At 36.9% G+C, this 13,791-nt stretch overlaps 1 non-coding gene across 1 annotated transcript; it reads right to left on the minus strand.

Moving 5' to 3' along the window:
* Positions 1-12,990: 12,990 nt before the first annotated feature.
* Positions 12,991-13,146, minus strand: LOC125180808 (U1 spliceosomal RNA). Its single transcript, XR_007159695.2, has one exon. It is a non-coding gene; the product is annotated as a U1 spliceosomal RNA (small nuclear RNA).
* Positions 13,147-13,791: the final 645 nt, after the last annotated feature.

Raw genomic sequence — 13,791 nt, forward strand, 5'->3', positions numbered from 1 at the left:
CAAATAAAGTAAAAAAAAATCCCTCTTTATAGGTGTTAGCCAAATCCATTTGCGGTATTACTCCAAAGTCCCATGATGTCAGAAAATCTTATAATCCATGGACACATGGATAGTTTATAAATCTAAAATTTTGCTTGACATGCAGTCCTTTCTGGGATTTTAAATTAATTCAAATGCATTTCCACAAATGTCTCTGAGTGAGACTTTTACAGAATGCTCACATCTACAGGTTTGGCTATTAAAGATATGTTTCTGTGTTAAACAAAGTTGTCTTCCCTATTAAAATTGACAGCCAGGTCCATATGTTCCATAAAATAATGGAAGGGGTCACTGTGAACAGTGCTGCAATGGATCCCAAAGTTCCCATAACTGTTCAGAGTATGCTCTCGTAGTAAATTCACTGGAACCTTTCAAAGAATATTGCTTTGCAGCTCAGTATTACCTCTCACTTGCACAGAGCGGGAAAACCAGCCAAAACCAAATTCTGACCACATTTGCTTGTACAGGGATTCCAAATACATGCAATTGCTTGCTTGCCACTTCATGAAGAAAACTTTTCTGCCAGGATGGCTCAGGAACTTGTATTCAGTCTGCCTCAGTATTTCTTGGGTGTAGTGGTGCGTTCTTGGTCCCTCGGTGTCCCAGCAATAACCCACAGTGCCAGCACAAGCACTGCTCTTCCATGCCATTGCCAGATTACCCACTGTCACCCCATCTGGCTATAGCCCTTGGACAGTAAATGCAACATGTTTCCAGTTGTGCCAGTCTGACAAGAAGAAGGAACACCCAGATTCAAGCCTCCTGATGGGGCTGGTTGAGCGGGCATCATGAGAGCACATGCCAGCCACAAGCTGACAGGATGGCTCCTCACAGAAGGTGGCTGCAATCACAGGAGAGCAAAAAGGTTGGTAGCTACCTTCAGTACAAAAGGTAGCCTGTCAGAATAAGGAAGACGCAGATTTATGAGGCTGAGAAAATGCAAACATTTCTTCCAACATGTTAAGAGTTTCCTTACTAAGGGACTCAAAGCAAGATGGGCAGGAGCATTCTCTACTGTTGGAATTAATGTTGTCAAAATATATGATTGTGGACAAAATAATGTAAAGTTAATAGGTCCTGAGATGAAATAATAGTGGGCAGAAGTATCCATTGGATCTGTTACCTGCAATAGAGATCACTTCCATTATCTACTCTCTCAGTTCACATTAACAAGCAATTGGACAGAACATGTTAAAGTTTTAAAAGACTGTGACCTGCTGTATCTGTTCAAGCCCCTCTGTCTTTGCAGGAAAGTCTTTTTGGCAGTGAAAGTCCCATGTAGATGTAACTACTTAATCTAAAGCCACATGAGGGGTAGGACTCATTCATGCCCTCAGAAAGCATAAAGAAGGTTTCTTCTCCCTGCATATTGTGTCTCACCTTGGGTTCAGAATTCTGATTTAGATTAGAGGCCAGGCATCCCAGAGTATTTTTGGATGTGGTCCCTAATAGCTTTAAAAAGATTAATTCATGTATTGTGTACTTCTGTGGTAGTTCATTTAGTTTCACGTCTTCTACCTTATTATTTCCTCTTTTCTCATACGCTAAGCTCGAATTTTCCCTCATTTTCATCTAATCTCAAAGGTTGTTTGATGTTGTTAGGACAGGTTTCAGAGAATGCTGCAGTTATTTCTTATCTTGAGGGAAACTAGCAGATGTCAAAACTACTCATCCACCTGGGATTCCTGCCTTTTTTTTTTTTTCCCTAGGCATTATGTAAACATGGTAAATTGGCTAGTCTCAGTGTCATCTGCCTGGCTTTTCATACACTGAATTAACAGTAGAACATGCCTAAGATTTTACTGATGGATAGAGTTTGTATGTTAACTTGGAAGTTAAATTACTCCTTTCCATTTGAATGCTAATGGGATTATTTTCATGTTGTCATCTATATTTGAATCATTTGTTGAGAGTTCATACATCTATTTACTATGATTAATGGTGGCATTTTACTTAGAGTTTCTCACCAGCCTACCAGTCTTTTCAGCTAATTTATTCCAATACAAACTTTACCCAGGCTTGGCTATTGAGGGAGTTGATTCTTTGCTGGAGATTATCTTTTGTGCTTAGTTGATACTCTAAGCAAAGGCAGTCAGGTGCAGAATATTGCATCTCCAGCGGCTGCTTCCACCACACTGCTAGTTATTTCCTCTATGCCCTTTTCATTACATTTGAAACAGTACTGTTGCCTCCTCCTGCTTTTCCTCCTTTTCAGGAAGAGAGGTAAAGATGCTATTTTTTCTCCCCCGTATAAGAAAAATTCAGCCTGTGTTTCTTCTCCTCATTATCTTCTGCTAAATGTTAACAAGATCAGAAATTCCTTCAGATTCTTTATCCCAGATCCACTTGTAAGCTGCTGAATTATCTGCTATGCAAAATAAAAATACACTCAGTTTCTGTTACCATTTACTTGTTACTGCCATACGTGACCTACTGTACAACTTAATTCAGTCCTCTTGATTTTTGCCATTGTTCCGTTGTATTTTTGTAGGTGGAATTTGTCTTTGCAGCTGATATGGAGACATTTGGGATAATTCCATTTTCTCCACTGCTAGCAACTAGTTTTCTTCTCTACAACGTCTCAGCTTAGCTTTCCACTACATTTACTTCCCCACAAAAATAGCCGCTAAATTCCCTATTCTCTTCTTTCATTGGGGAATTATCCTCCACCATCTTAGATAATCAAGAGTCTGTTGCAGTCCAGACATATTAAAACTTAGCGATTTATTATAGCCAATGCTATGTGATTATAGTATTTTAGCAGCTAGTGCATTTCTTTTGTGCGTAAGCTGTTAAATATAACAAAGACCTATTGTGTTCAATGTGGGAAAGCAAATCATTTTTAAAATGTGATTAATTGTGTAAGTATGGACCTTTTAAGTACATGTGGTAAGCCCTATGCTATGGGAATGGCACTTACTGCTCTCTCAGCATGAGTCTGACGAAGTAAACAAAAAGTTAAAATACAGCCTATAGTCTCCCTGGCATTCATTAACATAGCATAGAAAGCAGAAACTAGCCACATTTTATATAAAAAGACTCTAGAAATCTGTGTCTACTTACATCAACATTAGTCAATTGGTGGGTGCCAACTATGCACATAGCATGTTTTATTTATAGGTCTATATAGTAGTCAAAAACATTCTATCATGGAAATGTGTTATTCATTAATTCATATTTTGCTCAGCCCTACTTTACTTCTTGAACCCATCCAGGTGTTTTTTAAACGATGAGGGTAATTTAATACCAAACAGCATTCACATTCACCCTATTTTTCAGTTCCATGTAACTAAATATTTCTCCTGATTTTGTCTATTATTTACCTTTAATTAGCTCACATACATTGCAAACTAGAACTTTTCTGTACTTTTATGACAAAATTCTGCACAATGGTAAAAATAAAGATGGAATAAATAGTCAACTTATTGAATGGAGTACTTAAAATTAACTTTTTTATTTCTCAAATATCCATTTTTTATGTTATTTAGAATGGTAAATAGTGCTGCAGATATATGCTTCTGCTGCTTAAATTATTTTTAAAAATGTTCATTTTAGCCCACTGTTTCAAAACTGTGTATGAAATGTATTCGCACGTTACAGAACATAGATCACATCAAATGACCTCAACAAATCCAGCAACATGCAATGTATATGTGTTTTCTCTAAAGAGGCTTTATAGGTTTCCATGACTTAACCTATGAGGTTTAAGCAGATTTAAGGAGGAAAAACAAAACCCTTTTCTTGTTGGTTCTTTTTATCTTATATGTGAACTGAACATAATCTAATTTTAATCACAAGGAAAAATTAAAACAAAGTTAAAACATGAACAATATATCAATGCTAAAATGATGTCAATTATTGCATATTACTATATTTGTCATGTGAATCAGCCATGTAGGTCATTTATGAACAGGCATAAGGAAATTTCTTCCATTAGCAAGGCATACAACCTTTGCCATTCAGTGATGTATGTAAATACTGTTGTCAAAGTTACTTCTAAATACCCACCAATGGAGAGAGAGAGAACGCTACTGCTATTAAGACACAAAAGTCTTCAACATCTGAAGAAATACAACCATTAAGTCAGCGACAACTTTTTATACTTAGAGTTGATAAAAAATATCAACATTGTAATGGATTTCTGCTGGGGTGAAGAATATTAAAATTGTGTAGAAAACATTTGATGAAAAATCACAATTTTTTGCTGACATCCTTGAAATAGAAAAAGATTTTTAAGCTAGACAGTTGTTCCTTGTTCAACTTTTTTCCATTTTATTTTATTTTATTCTATTTTATTTTATTCTATTTTATTATTTTTATTTTATTTTATTTTATTATTAAACTAATGACAAGACTGTCTCTTATCTTCTGCAAGTTTCAGTCCTCAGTTTCAGTTGGACTGAAAAATTATGCTTTTCCTCTTTTATAGAAACTATACATTCTCAAAAACTTACCACATCCTTCCTCAGGTTCACAGCCCGAGATGTTTTGTGGAATGGTACAACATTTTGGAAGGGTTTCAGGTAGAGCCAGCATTTCTCGACCTTCTCTGTAGTCTTTCCAAGAGGATTTCAGAGGAATTAACCAGGCATTTTAAAGGATAAGCAGAACAAGTTTAGTTCTGCAAATTCCTGTTTAAAAACTTGGATATTGTATTTCACAGTTTGACTTTTAGAACTCTCCAGCAGAGGTTTCACCCATCGCATTTCTTGTATGATTCTTAAGGCAAAAAATAAATCAGGTTGAGCTTAGCACCCTCTATTTCATCGGGCTGTATGAGATTTAAGGGCTTGTCTCTTCAGACTTCTCCAGCTGTAGCAGCATAGCAGCATGCACGTTATAGTGATTCTACTTCCTAGCCCAGAGTTTTTAGATAGGAAAATTGTAGTTGCTCATGTATTTGGAAAAGTGAAGACAGCCTCATGGCCACATTCTGCAGAATGAGACTAGATTTTGTCTGACGGACTTATCTATCAGACTGAGAGACACCTGAAGTCAGAGAGTTTAGATAGGAACATTATCCTGGATGAAAGTTTCTTAATAGAAATTGTAACTTTACTTTATCAGCTGCCCGAAGTCCAGAATGGACTTTCTGCTGCCCCAGTGAAAAGCAGTCTTTCTTTAATAGTGCATATCTATAAATAATAGTCATTTGCCAAACATTGGCTTTACAAGTCATGAAAAACTTTTGGGTCTAGTGTGCAGTAGAGACAGAGTTTTGGTGTCCATGTCCAAAACAATGTTAATTGTTACATATCCTGTGTTTTGTTTCTATTCATGTTTACATGTATCATAACCTTGGTTGAATTGAGCCTCTCTCTAAACCAGTTTAGGATATCTAGAAGTTCCTTGAGGAGCCTGGTGTCTTACACATTGGTAAAGGAATCCCAAAACACTTGGCAGCAAAAAGTCTAGCACAAAACAGAGCTCCAGAGCTACTTTCAATTAATATAATAATTTGGAAAAAGAGTAACCATTCACCAGTTGCATAATTTGTGATTAAAGCACTTTCCCAGGAAGAGGGAGACGATTTCAACTCACTTACCTACTTCAAGACATCCAGATTTCTTTCACTCAGCAGAAAGGCAAAGTCCTGCTTCCAGTGTTAAAAAGTTGCATAGGCTTGGTGAAGTTGTTCACTGAGTGAAAAAGAAAACTAAAAGCAAATATATCTCTATTAGTGCATACAACTGAAAAAGCAGCAACCCATTGACAGTGGCTCTAGTCTTTAGACAGTATCAGTTCTTGGGTTAATTTTTGAAATAGAAAATATCTCCGCTTTCTGTTGAAACTTTTGCTTTTCCAAGACCACTGTGTAAAGCCTTGTCAACACCTAACAGTAATAACATATCTAGAATATGCATCCAATATGCATCAGCGATTCTTCCTCCTGCAGGATATTGGCTTATTGGCATAGTCCTAGATATATGTAAAAGGACAAAAATGTCTTTTTGCACAGAAAGAGATGAGGAAAACATAATATTTTTTCCTGTCTTTGGTTACATGACATGTATAATTTTGAACCTGATGGACTAAACCAAATGAGCCTTACATTAATGATTAATCCAGTATTTTTCTGACAGGTGTTTAATACAGAATTAACAAGTGGAAGTCCTTCAAGATACTAATCATTCCATTTTAGATCAAAGTGAAGTATACTTATTCTGATTTCCCACATAGTCTCGAGATAACCTTTTGTGAAGTGAGTCACATAAAATAAAGATTATGATAAAGAAGTAGATGAGACCTTTACAAGCTAGTAAACAAGCTGTCAGTAAACAGCTCTACAAGCTGTCTTCAACACAGCAAAGATTCATGTACACGGAGAGCATCCGTATAAGATGGTTACATTGTTCAGTGTTTTACCTGATGTTCCTTAATAATGTTTACTAGTGAAGCTCAATCTTCCAATAGCGTACGTGTAAGCCATTAAGCGGCAGGTGTTTTTTGGGTTCTACCACACTGAGATGCTGAGGACTTCCCCAATTCAGTTTCTGATTGTTTACAATCTCCTGCTGTGCCTGCAATATGCTTGAATTGTACTTAAAACACATAAATCTGCCTTCAAAGGCAGCTTGGGAGGCAGAAGTGTGGCTAGGGAATTTTAAATGGAAGGGACAAGCAATGGCTACAAAGAGCTCAGTTTTTAGTAGTAGGTGTTGCAGTTTGTTCCAATTACAGCACACACTAGAGTGTGAAATGTTCATGCCAATCTAGTAAAAAGAAAAAGTACACGCAATGCTGAAATTAACACCTTTGTAATTACAGACAAGCTCCTTTACTACTACCCAGCAAGTGCAGCTGAGGCAGCTTTGGAGAAATGCAAGCATAATGGGTTGTGCAATAGGAAATGTGACATTTTTTTTTTTCAATCTGAGTTGGTAATTGGAACCTTCTTTGGCAGCCATATAAAATCATTTGCATTTTTGAGCAGAAGAACTCAAGAGTGTACTACATCTATATTTTCCTAACTGAAAACCAGACAAAAAGTTTTTTTTTGTTTTTTTGTTTTTTTTTCAATTAAATGACTTGCATTCCCCTTCTTTCCCTCATGTACCATTAACATCACAAAACTATACATTTGGCATTCTTCAACATAATTTATAGCTCTTTTTGCAATCTAGCCAGTAACAGACCATCATAGAGGCAAATATGCCTTTCATTTACGTTGAGTGAGCCGTCTCAAGACATGGCAAAATGAATAGCTGGATATTCACCAATAATCGCAGTCCCTTACTATTTACACACATTCTCAGTGACTCATCCAGGAAAATATCACTGAGTGTGTCTTTTAATTTTATTCATGTTTCCACTATAACCCTGCAGAGGCTTCTTAGTGCTTGTAAGATTATTTTAGTTAGCTTCACTTGCCAAACAGATCTTTCCCCACTTTATTATATCGTCATTATTATTTCTACTATATAGGAAGTATATTGCCACATATCATATATCAAAACATTACTAATGCCATTAAGACAGTGCCAAGTCTAGTCACATGATATGCATGAAAAAGCAGCTCAGTTCTTCAGAGAGTCTTGAGCATTAGCTGTCCGGTTTCTGTGAAACTTGTGTTGTATGTGATGCCAAAGTCAGAAACAGACATCCTGTTCAGGACAGAAGAAGGACCTCGTCTCTCCTGAAATAAAGACTGAGAAGCAGATACCTACTTGTAGCTGAGGACCTTTTGAAAAAACAGTGGGCTATCATTCAAGTGCATTTTGGATTTGGTTTATGTCAGAATAGATGCTTCTGTCTAAGCTTTGATTTGACAATATTGAAAAAACTTGCTGCAGAATTTTTTTTACAGAACTGCTGCTTTTCTGCTTTTGTAGATGATTTTGCATAAAAAGGGGAAAACATGTACCATTCAATTATCACTCAAGGAACAAAAGCAAGTTACAGGCAACCTTAATGCTGGCTTTTCCTAATCTTAAACCTTGCCTCTGCAGACTCATTATTCATTTGACAAGGTATCTCCCCATAATATAATGAAAAAAATCTTCAGAGCACACCCTCTTTGCTTTCTCAGTCCAGCTATTCCCATCTGCTTGAGCAGGTAACCCAATGTACTACAGTTCTGGTATTTATTGCTGCTTTTTTTTTTTTTTTTTTTGTGTGTGTGTGTGCTGAAAGGAAAATGCTAAAAAAAAAAAGCTTTAATTTTTATCCTTTCTTTTCTCTAGTTTTAAGTTTATGATAATCACAATATACTACACACTACACAAGCAATTGGTGTGTAGGTTTTAGTATTGGCTATCACTATTAACAGCAGTCTGACCATAATTAACTTAGGAAGAATTAGTACTCGGTCTTCCATTACTGCAGTCCATGTTGCTTTTCAGTTGTATATCTTAAGAGAAAACATAGTGTATCTAGTCACCATAGGAACACATTCCCCATCTGCTGTATTATCACATTTTTTCCCCTTGACTTCTGTAGATTGCAGTCCTCTCTACTATGTTGTCTAGATATGTAGGGGCCAATTTCCTCTCCATCTAAAAGGAGTTATGACAGACATGAATGCGGTCCTGTTTCTTAACTCTTGAAATACCATCACTTTTCACATACAAACCATTTTCAACAGGGTACCTGCAAACCAATTCCTCCCTTTCTAGCTTTTCCAGTCACATTGTTTTTGAAGATGTTTGTTTGGGAATCCTGTCAAATGCTTTTCAAGAGAAAAAAACAGTTTCTCTTTGCAAAACTCTATGCTCCGTTATGCATCATGAGCTCCCCTCTGACCAAGCCATATGGTTCATCATTAGAGTCACATGCTGTGCTGCAATGGGGAAAAGTTTGCCAAAAAGCTTAGCCCATATGAAAGCATGGGAACCAGGGGGCACCACTCAAATTCCCATGAGGCACAATAGCCCAATACAGATTAATGTTGAACTGACTTGAAACACAGTGTTTGGGTTCAGTTCAAGAAAATAAAACACTTTGATTTAGTAAGTCAAAACTAAACATAGACATTTCCAAATTGAATTATTTTGGAACATTTCATTCCAAGACAAAATTGTGATATTTCAACTTTTTGTTCCTTTTCTGAAGGAAAATCATTTTGAAATACTGTTTTTTTCCTGTGGGATCTTTTCTGTTCCCAGCAACGAGAAAATAGCTTGTAGCTTCTATAAAACAATAAAATTATTCAAAGTCAATAATATCTGTGCATTGTACTCAGTGGTTTTGCTGCCATTTTTTTTTTTTCAATTAAAAATGTAATGGGAATTAGTGTACTTATGTATGGAGAGGGAGGTGAAAACATTTCCAACTCTTTGAGTTACTGGAGAGTGAAAAGGACTCAAGATGCGTAAAAAAAAAGAAGTAAATTTGATAATTTAAATTAAAAAAATGGAAAAATGGAAAAAAACCACAAACAAACGATTCCTTATATGAAAATACAACATAAATTCAGTACTAAATTTACTTGTTGAGACAAGTTTTAGTCTGCTACTAAAGGATCAAGAATACAGAAACACTGGCCTGAATTTTCTGTGATTTAAAATCAGCCTCTGCTGTCACAGGTAGTCATGATTCTTCATATTTCTCCTCATAAATTAATCAAGCTTCATCTTAAAACATGTTGGTTTTTTTTTTTTTTTTTTTTTTTTTTGCTCGTAATAACCCTATTTGGATAGTAATCCTTTTCTGCTACAAACTTCTTAGCAGAAAGCCTCATTATATTCATGATTAATGTTCATAAGATATTATTGTAATTGTATTCCTTCATCAGAATAATTTTCTTTCTCTGGTCTTCACCTTCCTGCTAAAGGAATAATTTGAAGTTTCCAGCAGTTGACCTCTCTGGGCTTTTTGCCTCGCTGCTATAGATTTTCTTCTACTTTGGTGTCCTTGTTCCCATTCAGATGTTCTGATCTTGCTCCCACATTCATCACCGTTCTCTATAGTGAAATCTTGAAGAAGCAAGTTGGCTTCTTTACTTTCAATATCTTTGCTGCATCTTCTTTTCACCTCTCATTTTTTCTTTTTTACATTTTTTTGTGTGCTTGCTGGGAGCAGGACCTGATGAATGGAGGGAAGGTCCCCTACAAGGTCTGGTTCCTTAAATGTTCCTCAGTGGTCTTCAAAATTTGTTCCAGCTTCAAGACTACTCAGCTTTTCTCAAGGCCTGACTTTGCTGGCAAGGCTCATGATAACATAAGCAGAATTCAGCTTTAGAATTTCCTCAAGGCTGGCTGCCTCTCAGGTTTGTATCTCAGACTTCCCCAGTGACTTGCCAGAGTCTCTCCTTTTTACTCCATATCCAGGTGAGATAAAAAAGTAGCCTTCCCTGAGATGTCAGCAAAACACACTTAATCTTTCCTCAGTTTTAATCATTTTAATATTACTAATCAGATTAACTCTTGGCAGTCTCTTCTTCCAAACATGGTACATCTCTGTGGAAACATAGAATGGCATAGAAAACTGTATATTGAACACACAGTAAAAAATAATTTGAGGCACAGTTACTATTCTTATACAGAGAAGTTATTCATTGGAAACCTGTACAATTGACAAAGCTAATACTGGCAAGAACACCCAAAAGGCTTGGATAGTTTTGTTTTCCTAACTTTTAATGGGACTGAACAACTTTGGCACATCATTCAAAGGTGCCTGTCACCTAGTTTGGGTCAGGAGTGCACTTTTGAAGCAAATCTCCCATTTCCACTCAACAGGGCTTCAATTTACACTGTGGTGCAGTCTTGGAGTGCAAAGAACTAGATTCTGAAAGTAGAAAGTGGAAGATGTGTCCTTAGAGGGTCCACCGCTGACAGCAGTGATGGAGATTCAGCCCCAAGATCTGACTAGCATGAGTCAGAGGGACCCCGAAGGGTATGTACTGCTCATGCTGTGTTATCAGCACCGCTTCTTTCTCTCTATACATCTGCTCCTACCAGGCCACACAAGATGCTAATGAAAACAGCCTCAGACTCTCATGTCGTGTGCTTTGCTATCTTACACACTTGTGCACTTTTAATTATAATCTAATAAGGTGTAACACAATGTATAGCCACTTTTTTATTTTGAAGCCTTGGGAACAGGCCTTATCCCCAAATTTCTGAACACAGAACAGATGTATCTGACTATTTAAATTGTTTGGTACACTGCCCCAAAGGAGTGACTAAAGAATTTTGAAGATCATGGATATTTAGCTTATTCATACATATTTGTTCAATGCATTTGGTCCCAGTAATAACATCGAGACTTTTTACATTTTGTGTGCCTGTTAAAATCACAACATAGGATATTTTTCTCTAATTTGTGCACAAATTTGGTAAGATTGGTACATAATGAATGATTTTTCTGATGTAAGTAGCTGTTGGCTTCAACATGTCCTTTCTTCAGCAGGTGATTTTATAATACCAAAGTTCATCATCCATGACACAGCCCAGATGTCTTGCTTTTTTTGTTCCTCACAGCTTATTACTCATGCCAATTCCCAGTTCATCAGTGATGGAAGCTGGCATTACTAAACTGTGGTACCAAAATGGAAATTTTCTTGTTCGTAATTCTATTAAAAACAAACAAACAAACAACGATGATGACAACAACAACAACTACAACAAAGAAACAAACCAAAAAAAACAACAAACCAAACCAAACAACAATAAACCTTCCTCAGGCTGGAGACTGAGTAGAAAAATCAGAGTAGAAGGCATACAGGGAAAGAAAATTATTTGGTAGTCAAATGGGTCAGATCAACTTTCCTGTTCATATTTGTGCTTGTTGAATGGTTTATCCTAAAAGTTCCTGTTCAGTTTTAACCCTCTTTGAAGTCAATTAAAAGCTGAAGCCAGCGGCGCTAAAGACTGTGGGATCATCATGCTCAGGCCCTTGCTGTTGAGTAACTGATTCCCTACTGCCTATATATATTGCAATTATCCCTGTTTCTATAATTACACTATGCAATCATCAGCTGTCCAGTACAAGATCCTTATTAGGTTAATAGCTGAGCTTAAAGGGGTCAAGGTGCCCTTTTGGCATGTTTCACACACCCTGTGCTTTTGTGGAAAAACAAAATCGTTAAAAATAATTATACATGAATGATAATTAAACAGACACCCCAAAGCTTGCCATGTTCAGCTTATAGATGTGATCTAGATAATACTTGTAATCCAGAACTGTACTGCTGGTTTTCTTCTATGATTTTTTTCTCCTGATAATAATGCCATTGTTTCAACTGTAATATGGAATAAGTTATTAAACTTATACTGCAAATGCAACTTCAGGGCAGAACTCTCCCAGGTAATGTGAGTAGAAGCAGTGCATCCAACCACAGATCTCTTGAACAGTACCATCTATAACATTTTAAAATAGTTAAATAAAGCAAACATTAATTCAACACCAGTTTGTGCTAATGGTGGAAATAAACTATGCTTGTTATAATGTGAAGACAGATATTTACTACAACAAATACAATACTTACATTCAGTATCTGACGTATGAGGCTTATGATTCTCTTATGCTCTAAGCTTAAAATTTCAAATTTGAACCTTGCTTTTATAAAGCAGAGTATTCAGAAGTGTAAGGTATTAGCAAAGGGGAGCAGGTTTTGATTTAGTGATATATTACTTCCTCATTTCTTGCTTTTTAAGATAGATGTGACAAAAATCATAAAGCGAAACCTTTTTCTGATGTTTACCTAGTGTTCTTCTACCAATGATATAAATTTAAAATTGAAAAGGTAAATATTTGCATTTTATATGTAATAAAATAAAGGAGTTCACCCAGTCTAAGTAATTTAACAAGTGGAAAAGCATACTATTGTCTATATTGTTTACTTACAGAATCACAGAATCATCTAGGTTGGAAGAGACCTCCAAGATCTCCTAGTACAACCTGTGATCTAACACTAACAAGTCCTCCACTAAACCATATCACTAACCTCTACATTTAAACGTCTTTTAAAGACCTCCAGGGATGGTGACTCAACCACTTCCCTGAAAAACCAGGGGAGAGCGCAAACACAGCCCCCACTACCACAAATTATGCAGTTGAGTTTCCTGCATTTGCGGAAATCACAGGGGTCAGCACACCCCTAGTGTAGGGGATGAGCCTTGCCCTGCGAAAACCACCTGCCTGATCATGTTGTCTCCACTGCAGCCTCAGCCCATCCGTCCAGCCTATCCAGATCCTCCTGCAGAGCCTTCCTACCCTCGAGCAGACCGACTTACGCACCTAACTTGGTGTTGTCTGCAAACTTACTGAGGGTGCACTCGATCCCCTCATTCAGATCACCGATAAATATATTAAAGAGAACTAGCCCTAATACTGAGCCCTGGGGGACTCCACTAGAGACTGGCCTCCAACTGGATTTAACTCCATTAACCATGACTCTTTGGGCTCGGTTACCCAACCAGTTTTTAACTCAACAAAGCGTACGCCAGTCCAAGCCATGAGCAGCCAGTTTCTTCAGGAGAATGCTGTGGGAAACCATGTCAAAAGCCTTATTGAAGTCAAGGTAAATCACATCCATAGCCTTGTAATTTCTGGGGATTTTTGCAGTTAGATTACTCTGTGGCCACTTTTCCTTCTGGATGTCCATAGTGTTAACTGTTCCTGTTGCATATCCTATGCCCACTGCTGCCATTCAGCCACTTCCAGACCCTATTTTCTCTTCCATCAATGCTCAGTAGATGAAGATTAGGTTTGCTCTTTGAGCTGAATCTCATTAGTCCTTTTCACAAGCAAAATCTCTACTTTTCTATACACAATGATTTACTGAATTGTTAATTGCTAAGGACAAGCCTG

The sequence above is a fragment of the Anser cygnoides genome, chromosome 4 (genome assembly GCF_040182565.1).
Source record: "Anser cygnoides isolate HZ-2024a breed goose chromosome 4, Taihu_goose_T2T_genome, whole genome shotgun sequence".
NCBI lineage: Eukaryota > Metazoa > Chordata > Aves > Anseriformes > Anatidae > Anser > Anser cygnoides.